This window comes from Tyto alba, unplaced genomic scaffold, assembly GCF_018691265.1.
Source record: "Tyto alba isolate M040663 unplaced genomic scaffold, T.alba_DEE_v4.0 Super-Scaffold_42, whole genome shotgun sequence".
Classification (NCBI taxonomy): Eukaryota; Metazoa; Chordata; class Aves; order Strigiformes; family Tytonidae; genus Tyto; species Tyto alba.
Window position 1 is genome coordinate 33924609 of NW_024881318.1, and position 9093 is coordinate 33933701.

The 9093-nt window shown below is 43.5% G+C and overlaps 1 long non-coding RNA gene across 1 annotated transcript; it reads left to right on the forward strand.

Moving 5' to 3' along the window:
• The first annotated feature begins 36 nt into the window (after nt 1-36).
• Nucleotides 37-8509, forward strand: LOC122154657. Its single transcript, XR_006166707.1, has 2 exons — nt 37-112; nt 8258-8509. It is a non-coding gene; the product is annotated as an uncharacterized LOC122154657 (long non-coding RNA).
• Nucleotides 8510-9093: the final 584 nt, after the last annotated feature.

Consider the following 9093-nt stretch of genomic DNA (forward strand, 5'->3'; position numbering starts at 1 on the left):
GTACCTATCTCCGCTTATTCATCAGCGGGATGACAAATCTCCCGGACGGGTGTCTGCCCCGTCCTCCCAGACAGCGCTGCGTCCTCATCTCCGCGGCAGGCTTGTCGGCGAGGTGAGTAACTGCGAAGTAACTTCACCACAAGAGGGTTTGTTTTGCTTTTTCCTCCCGCCTCCCCCAATCCCCCCACCCTTCCGCCGGCTCTGGCACGGAGGCCGGGAGCCGCCGACTCGCCCTATCCCCGCCCGAGCCGCCGGCGGGGTGCACCGGGCAGCTCACGGGAGCGGAGGGGCCGGGACTCGCCTCACCCCCCCGCCTCTCCGCAGGGCAGCCGGGCCGGGGCGCGGAGCTTCCACAGACGCCCCACGACACTCACCCCCCCCGCGTCCCCCCGCCGCCGGCAGCCCGCAGCTCCGCGCAGAGCCCTGCCGGGTCCCCCCCGGGCCGCTCCGCGCCGCGCAGCGCCGGGCCGTGCCCCGCCGCCGTCATGTGCCCGCTGGCCCCGCCGTTAACCCCTGCCACTGCCGGGTTACCCCGGCCCCGCCGCCGGCGGGCCCCGCCGGGCTGCCTTGCTCTGTGGGGCTGGGGCGGGCCTGCGTGAGGGGGAAGGCTCTGGGGAAGCTGGGGGGACTGGGGATTGCGCAGGCGGTGGAGGGGGGCTTGGTGCTGAGGTTCTGTAGGGGCTGGGAGGTGCCTGGGAGGAAGCTGGGGGCAGGGGGGCGCACAGATGCTGGAGATTGGGGTTGGGGGGACTGGGGGATTCCCCCGGAGCCGGGAGGTGGTTGCACTGGGGACCCCGTAGGAGCGGGGCGGGAGCGGGGTGGGGGGTGCGGGAGCGGGTCTCGGAGATACACGGGGGCTGGAAGGGGAACGTTCAGGAGCTCTCCAAGGGCTGCCGGCTAGCTGGAGGGGAGCCTGGGGGCTGCATGGGGGATTGTACGGAGGGTGAAGGGGGCTGTAAGGGGGCCTGCATGGGACCTGTCTGCGGGGTGTCCGGGAAGCTCAGTGGTAGGGCAGAGGAGCCGGTAGGGCTGCGGCAAGAGGGACCGGTACCGTAGGGGTGGGAAAGAGCATGAAGGGGCTTGATGCCTGGTGGCACTTTCCTGTGCCCATCTTAGAAATGTGGTATGAAGGCAAGAGCTCTTTTCTTTCACAAGGTGGGGATCCTGCTTGCAAATACCAGAGGACTAGAAATGGGATAAAGAAGAGTTGGAAGAAAAATATTCAGGCAGATCGGCTGTCTCCGTCCCCTCACCCAGAAAGGCTGGGGATATTTAGCCCCCAGGCTGATATTCTGCCTCTTGCAGAAACAGTTGGAGCCTAGAGGTGTGTGTGTGCCACGAACAGTACCCATTGCTCAGGTGGAGTCTCCCGCACATGGAGGGCATGGTCAAGTAATGGAAACATGTTAGTTGTTTCAGTTTGGGTCAGTTTTATTCTGCTCTGCTGTAACTGGGAAATTGAGAGCGCAGATGAGGTAATGATAAACAACTGGAAAGCCAGGCTCAGAGTGCATTAAACTAAACTGTCCTATTACTGTAATGGTCATGAGCATGCAGACCTTGTGGTGGGGCACCCTGTCTGCAGAGAAGACTCCAAGCAGGGAAGCCCACCTGCATGTGTGGGCTCTGGAGGAGTGCAGCAGGCTCAGCCCAGCAATTAGAAAAGGTGTTAATCCCAGTTCTTCAAGAATGAGAGTGGCACCCTGGCTGTCCTCATTACTTCTCCCAAGGTTAAGGGGAGCCTGTATCCCTGCCGCACTGCTGGAGCTGTTAGGTGGAGGGTTGAGGAGGGGGGATACATCATAGTCTACCTAGGTCACTGGTCTCAAGGCCAGCCATGATCTCCTCAGCCATATAAGCTCTTCTGAGCTAAAACCATTCACTCATCAAATTAACGTGATTGAGAAGTTGATAAGAAGACAACATTGTGTGATCTTTACACACCTGGAAAACACAATGGAGATGTTGAGGCTTCAGGCTTTTTTGTAACGTTACATTGCTTTCCAGTCTTTTTGTTTCTAAGTGTATGGATGCTTAGGCAGTGAGTGACTTCTTAGTAAAATTACTAGATATAACGTATTTAAACCAGAAGTATTTTTAAGCTGTGCCTCACTTTAAAAAGTGTATTAAAAGAACAGACAATGGAAGAAGGGGCCTTTACTATGTGAAAGCACAGAATTTACTTGTGAGCCCCAATGAATTGAAGTACACTTTTTTTTTTTTTTTTTACTGTCTCTTTCTAGCCTGATTCTGGTTGCATGATGCCATTGGATTCATTGTCCAAAAGAGTGTTAATACTAAGCATGCTGGAAAAGACACCTGCTTATATAAATCCTTGTCTCATTTGTCCTAGAAAAAGACCATTTTTCTGAGTGAGCCCTGAAAGGAGATGATGAGTGGCTAAAGATGTCTGAAAACAGTTCATTGAATGAGGAAAGAGAAACTGAATGAAGAGATTATTTATTTTGTCTACTGGTATTTTTGGAGTAAGGGAATGATTCTCTGGGCAGTGAAGCATAATTTATGGAGAGTCAAATTATTTCCGTCAGAGGCCAGAGGAGAGCCATTGTAACAGAGGGAGTAGAGAACAAGGAACATGACAACCTGAGGATACACCTGGTTTTAGTTTTCCTCATCTCGCTCCTGTATACCACCAGCATCAGTATTGAGTTCTTAGGAGAGAAAACTAGGTAGAAATATTATAAGACAATTAATTTTGTTGCATTTATGTAGCAAGACTTAAAAAATGTTTTGGATTCTAATACCTTGGAAATGGTGGTAGTCAGTTTAACTGGAGTTCAAGATCACCTTTGAAAATAAAGAGAATCCAAGAGAGTAGCTAGAATACAATGATATTTGTTTAGAGAAAATTAACAGAACTAGAAGGGTTTGCCTCTTGATGACTCAGACATACTGGCTAGAATGAACCTAATGAACGTTCACTTCTCAGATACAAACAGATACACAGAAGCTTTTTCAAGACGTTTTTGTGGCAGCTGATAAAAAAAAATCTTGCTAACCATTTCAGTCTAATTTTTTAATTTTTCCTCAGATCTTCCTTTTCATATCTATTCTGTTTTCATAGTTACTGTGTCACTGAGAAAAATGTTTTCAGTACTTAAAGTGACGTAACAGAACAAAAAAAGTAATCACTGAATTGCATCTTGAATAATATAATGTATAACAGGCATCTTGTACTGACATTAATATAATCAAATATCATACAGTTGGGTTTTCCTGGTATCGTGGTTTGAGCCTGGTCGGCAACCAACCACCACAGCTGGTCACCCTCCCTTCCCCCTCCCTGCCTGGGAATGGGAGAGGGAATTAAAGGGGTGAAGGGAGACTCGCAGGCTGAGATAGGAACAGTTTAATAATGTCAATAAAATGAGAACAATGACGAAGATAGAGAAAAAAAGAAATATATAAACAGGCAACGTACAGCGTAATTGCTCACCACCCGCTGACCAATCCCCATCCTGTTCCCGGCCAGCGACCCCGAGATACCAAGATCCCACAATCGCAATCCTGGAAGCAAGAGAGAGAGAGAGCGCCCCTTCCCGACCACCCCTCCTCTATATAGTGAGCATGACGTTCCATGATATGGAATATTTCACTGGCCAGTTTGGGTCTGGTGCTCTGGCCGTGCTCCCTCCCTGCTCCCTGTGCCCTTGCGCACGGGCAGGACATGGGGACTCGGAGAGTCCTTGAAGTCTTGGTAGCAGCTGAAAACACCAGTGTGCTATCAGCATTCTTCTCATACCAAACCCAGAGCTAAATCCAAAACACAGCACTCATCTAGTCCCTGAAAAGGAATATTAACTCTATTTCAGCCCAAACCAAGACACCTGGTTTAGCTGCAAAATCAGGTCTTGCACCTCCTCATCTCAGCTTAGATGGCCTCCCTGGCAAGGAGCTCTTCAAGGGTGCTCTGTTGCCCATCATCCGTGGTCCCGCGTCTCAGAGCTGATATCTATTTCTGTTTAGTAGGAAGGTGCAGCAGAACAGGTGGTATCTGAAGATCAGAGGTCTGGAGGAGCAAAATAGATATTGTAGGCATGAGTTCTGAGGTCAAGTCATTTTTCTTCATCTTTCCAATCACAAGTCACAGGTTGCATTTACCTGCTTCTCACATGAGACCAAGGAGAGCTGTCTGACATCATGACACGATAGCACTACAGACCATTTCTATGTAATTCTGTTTCCTATTTCTGTATCCAGATTTCATAATTAATACTTTTGTAGTGGGTTTTACTTGCTACACAGGAGACAAGGCAACATATTTCTCCTCCCCTTTGCAATACACTAACACTATGAAGAGCATATTGCTAAAATTTCCAAAGCTCTTACCAGCATCTAGAGTTCCTTACAACAAATCATTTCCTTTCCTTGCAGCTTCAGCAACTCACCTCGCAGTGTGATATGAAGAGATGTATAAAGACCATTCCATTCACATTTTTAAATGTCGGCTGGCAGGTGGAGGGAAAGATGTCTGTGGAATAAATATTACCTCCTCAAAGAAACAGAATTTGATTCTCCAGTATTCTTACACAGACAGAACAGGTGCTGGTAAACCGGATTCATTTAACTAAAATGTAGACCAATTATATATGGTACAAATATATGTGCAGAACTGTTTCAGGGGAATGCATTCACTTTGTATAACAACATGTGGTGATATCATGTAACTGTTTAAGGTCAGAAACTAAAACCATTACGTGAAAATTAATTCCAGGGGAGTTCTGGTTTCCTAGGATGTCCCTGAAGAAGCTGCAACTGAGGCTGATGAGTGGGATTACAGCTGGAGTACTGTTTCCAGCTCTGGAGCCCCTGACATAAGATGGACATGGACCTGCTTGAGTGGGTTCAGAGGAGGCCGCGAAGATGATCAGGGGGCTGGAGCACCTCCCATAGGAGGATAGGCTGAGAGAGTTGGGTTGTTCAGCCTGGAGAAGAGAAGGCTCAGGGGAGACCTTATAGTGGCCTGCCAGTACTTCAAGGGGGCTACAGGAAAGGTGGGGAGGGTAGTGATATAAGGAGGGGTAACAGTTTTAAACTGAAAGAGGGCGCGTTTAGATTAGATATAAGGAAAAAATTATTTCCTGTGAGGGTGGTGAGGCACAGGTTGCCCCGAGAAGCTGTGGCTGCCCCCTCCCTGGAAGGGTTCAAGGCCAGGTTGGACGGGGCTTTGAGCAACCTGGTCTAGTGGAGGGTGTCTCTGCCCTTGGCAGGGGGGTTGGAACTAGATGACGTTTAAGGTCCCTTCCAACCCAAACCATTCTATGATTCTGTGACTATGAATTAGTTTTCCAAGTCTCATAAAAAATTAATCAGGGATAAGACTTAATAGCGTCAATGCAGTTTAACTATTATAGGCAGATATCAATAGTTAACTGGCACTTTTCACTAGGTATTTCATACACTGGGATTCAGGTCACAAGGTGCAAACATCACGTACATCAACAAATAGGTGAAGACAACAGAGGGACCACATTTGCCTGAGAACTTCAGTCTTTGTGCCTGAATATAATTTGAAGTCAAACTGAGTTTGGTGTGGATCAAATTATAGTAAACCAAACACGCCTAATTTCCATTCAGAGAGTATAAGATATTTAAGTATCAAGAGCTGGCATTCTTTCCATTCCCTAGTATCTACTGATGACTGACACTGCTAGAAATAGCATTATAGGTAGGACGCTAACTGATGGTGAAGTAAGAATCAAAGAAGGAAATTTCCCACAGTCCACCTAGAAACCTTAGAAGAATATGCTGTGATAAAGTGGAGCTACTGTTTATTTGTCCTACAGCAAGATCTTCTGATATTAATAATTATTTCTTTTGTAGGCCCCAGCAATTTAAGATTGAACAGCTGATAAGTGCAAGGTTGAAACTCACTTTTCTTGTTTGGGAGAGTAAGCATTTTATTAATCACTTCTGTGGTATGCACATACCACTGCAATTTTTATTCTATGCTTGTTTCTGTACCTACTCACTTCCACACAGATTTTTAATGTTGAATTAGACTTCATAACCTGTAATAGATACCTAATGTATGCATTTAGCTTTCATCACTATAGTATCTTAGGATTTCCACCCAAGGAACTGATGAAGTTCAGAAAATACTGGTGGAACACACACAAAAAAGTAGGTCCTTAATCAATCAGCTGTTGAACGATTAACCTCTAGCCTGCAACTCCCACATGCATGATTATTTATGGAGAGATCTGTTGCCTATTTCCAGGTAATGGGCTTCCCATGGCAATACTATACATGAAACAACAGTAGCTTCATGGACATGCCTCTGCCAAATCCTTTTCTGAATTCTATGTCATCTTTGGGAATAGGCACACTGACTGTTGGTGGCAGCCCCAGACCTTCAGAAGTCTGCCTGCTGACAGCAGCAGAATGTTCTGTGCTCCTTTCACACTGTCTAAGATATGTCTAGTCTGACTGTACCCATGTAGCATGGATTTTGTCTCAAGCCATAGAAAGGACAACAAGAATGGGCTGTCAATTCAGTAAACTGATTTGAGATGACTGGTCAGCTTTCCTGTAATTGGATACAGTAGGAGAGGAAGATGTGTGCCACATGTAGGTCAGGACAATTAGTGATACTGTATCATCCAATCTTGTAGATGAAACATTTAAAACTTGTAAAATTAAAATTTTTGGTGATTTAGGGGCAGGGAGAGGTTATCCTCACTATAAATAAATATTGTTTCTTAGGCTTGTCCAATTAATGTTAAAACTTAAGTAAAAAGTGTCTTGACTTTGTACTTTCTACCATGTCTTTAATAAAATCACCCTGACTCCTTATTTTCGTTGTTTACTGTGTGTCCATAATGGGAAGATGTGCAATTTAAATTAAAAACAAAAAAAAAAAAAACAAAAAAAAAAAAAAAAACAAAAAAAAAAAACAAAAACAAACCCAGTGTGAATAATTTGATGCTACTCTTCCTTTGTTCAATTTTACATGCAATTCATTCTGATAGATTGGCAGTCTAACTTTTCCCTAGGATCATGTATTTCATTGTGAGAATTTGTTTCTGTTATGTCTTCTGCTTCTGCACAGTTGAATATACTTTGTAACAGAGTATTTCCCTACTTGGGGTCAGCTAAAGACTCCTATAGTCTTTACTGAAGTTAAATCAAGGTCCAGATATAGGGCTGGTCACATAGTGTTCTGGGAAGTTTGTGTTTAGACGTATGTTACAAATAAGAAAGATATCTACGTACTAGCCAAGAGTCAAAATACTAACTTTCCTGTCTTAATTCTCACAACAGTACACTCATATTTCCAGCCCTGTTCATATAACTGTATACACATATCTTCACATTTAATTAGGTCTATGAGTGTAAGAATCTTACAGTACAGGGATATAGTGGATTAGAAACTCAGATCCTGAGTCTTGCCTTGATTTTGTGTAAAGAAACAGTAACAACTTCTCTCTTTTTATCCATTTGTAAAATTGATATAAAACCAGCCGTGGTGATCTAGTACTACAATATTTATTTAATTCCATTTGAGTTTTGTATTCTAAACTGTAATAGTGTACATTGCACACAAAAAACGTGTCTGTTGCTAATTGCCTTTCATACTACTTCATTCTTGTTAAAAGGACCCTAAACAGAACAGAATAAAACCAGGTCACATGCTCCACTCTTACTATGTGTCTCAGAAATGATCAATACCCCACAAATGCACCTAAATGTTTTTGCAAGCTATGACTTATTTGGTGTGACATCAGTAAATTTCGTGTATTTTTAATTTAACACCTTAGTAATCTCCACTGCAGAATTGCAGAAACAGTTTCTGTAAAAGCATTGAAATTAGACAAGTGTCTTCTTTCATAACAGTTTCAAAAGTACAAGGAACTTTTAGAAACCCATTATCTCAAAATTCTGTATATTTTTTAGTCCCAAAGGCTTATAGTTTGACTATGGTTCAGCACATTTGCATTACAGCAAATGTTGCAGATTAAATCACACTATTTTAGTTTCTATTTTCATATTTCTACACTTATGTTCAGGCTATAATCCTGTAAGGCCATGGTGGAAAGTACTTCCCAAGACTTCTAGGCAACAGCATGAAACCAAATGCTCATGCAATGAACTTGAAAATTTGTCTTAGACACTTCAGCTTTTGAATGCTTCCTGCTGCATTTTTACTTATTTCTAGCTCTAGCAGAAAAATCTTCCAAGCTCTCCAGAGAAGTGCTGTGACACTTAATCAAATCGCCTACCTTTCCTTTTCTAGGTTCCCGGTTACACCTGTAATGAAGACAGAGTCCTGACTTTCAGACACTCCTGTAAATTACTTCTTGTGCAACTGAATTTGGACTGCCTGTTGTTGCTGGATTATGTGCAAAGTGTAGTATGTGCTAAAATGTTTCTTTTTTTTCTGACAATTTTGACAACACCTAATGTTGCATAGCTTTGGAATACATAAATTGTGGAAAAACTTGACTACAGAGAAACAGGAAAATTAAATGCTGGTAATCTATAATAACTATTGTGTCACCTTTTTCTTTCCTATTAGCATCTAAAAACTTTGGCACAAGCTAATTTTTGCAAGAGGAGGTACCATATCTCTAGAGAAAATGTTTGTACACACATACACACATATATAAACTCAAAAATCCAATCAAAAGTAATCATATCAATGTCTACGGCAAGCCTATAGCCATTCAAATAAAACAGTATTGCATGTCACTAACAACTGTCAGTGCTTACAGATATTTTTCTTGCATTGCACTACTTATATGCTCTTTTTTTTTTCTGGATTTTTTGCAGCACTGACTGTTACTATTACAGGAAAATGTTTCTGAGACACGAAGTAATTGAATTGGTTTGGATTTCAATATAAAAAATTTAAAATAGTTAAAATTAGGCAAGTTTGAAATGTTTAGCTGGATCACAGCTGTAATTTTCTGTGACTCACAAAGTACAGATGCTAGAAAAGAAGGAAAATACAGGAAGAAGTGCAGTCTAACTAGAAAGCATGGGTGAACTGAAAGGCTTACCTCAAGCTAATGATTTTTTAGAGCATATGCATTTGTGTACTGTCACAAATCAAAACCTGACCTCTCAAGT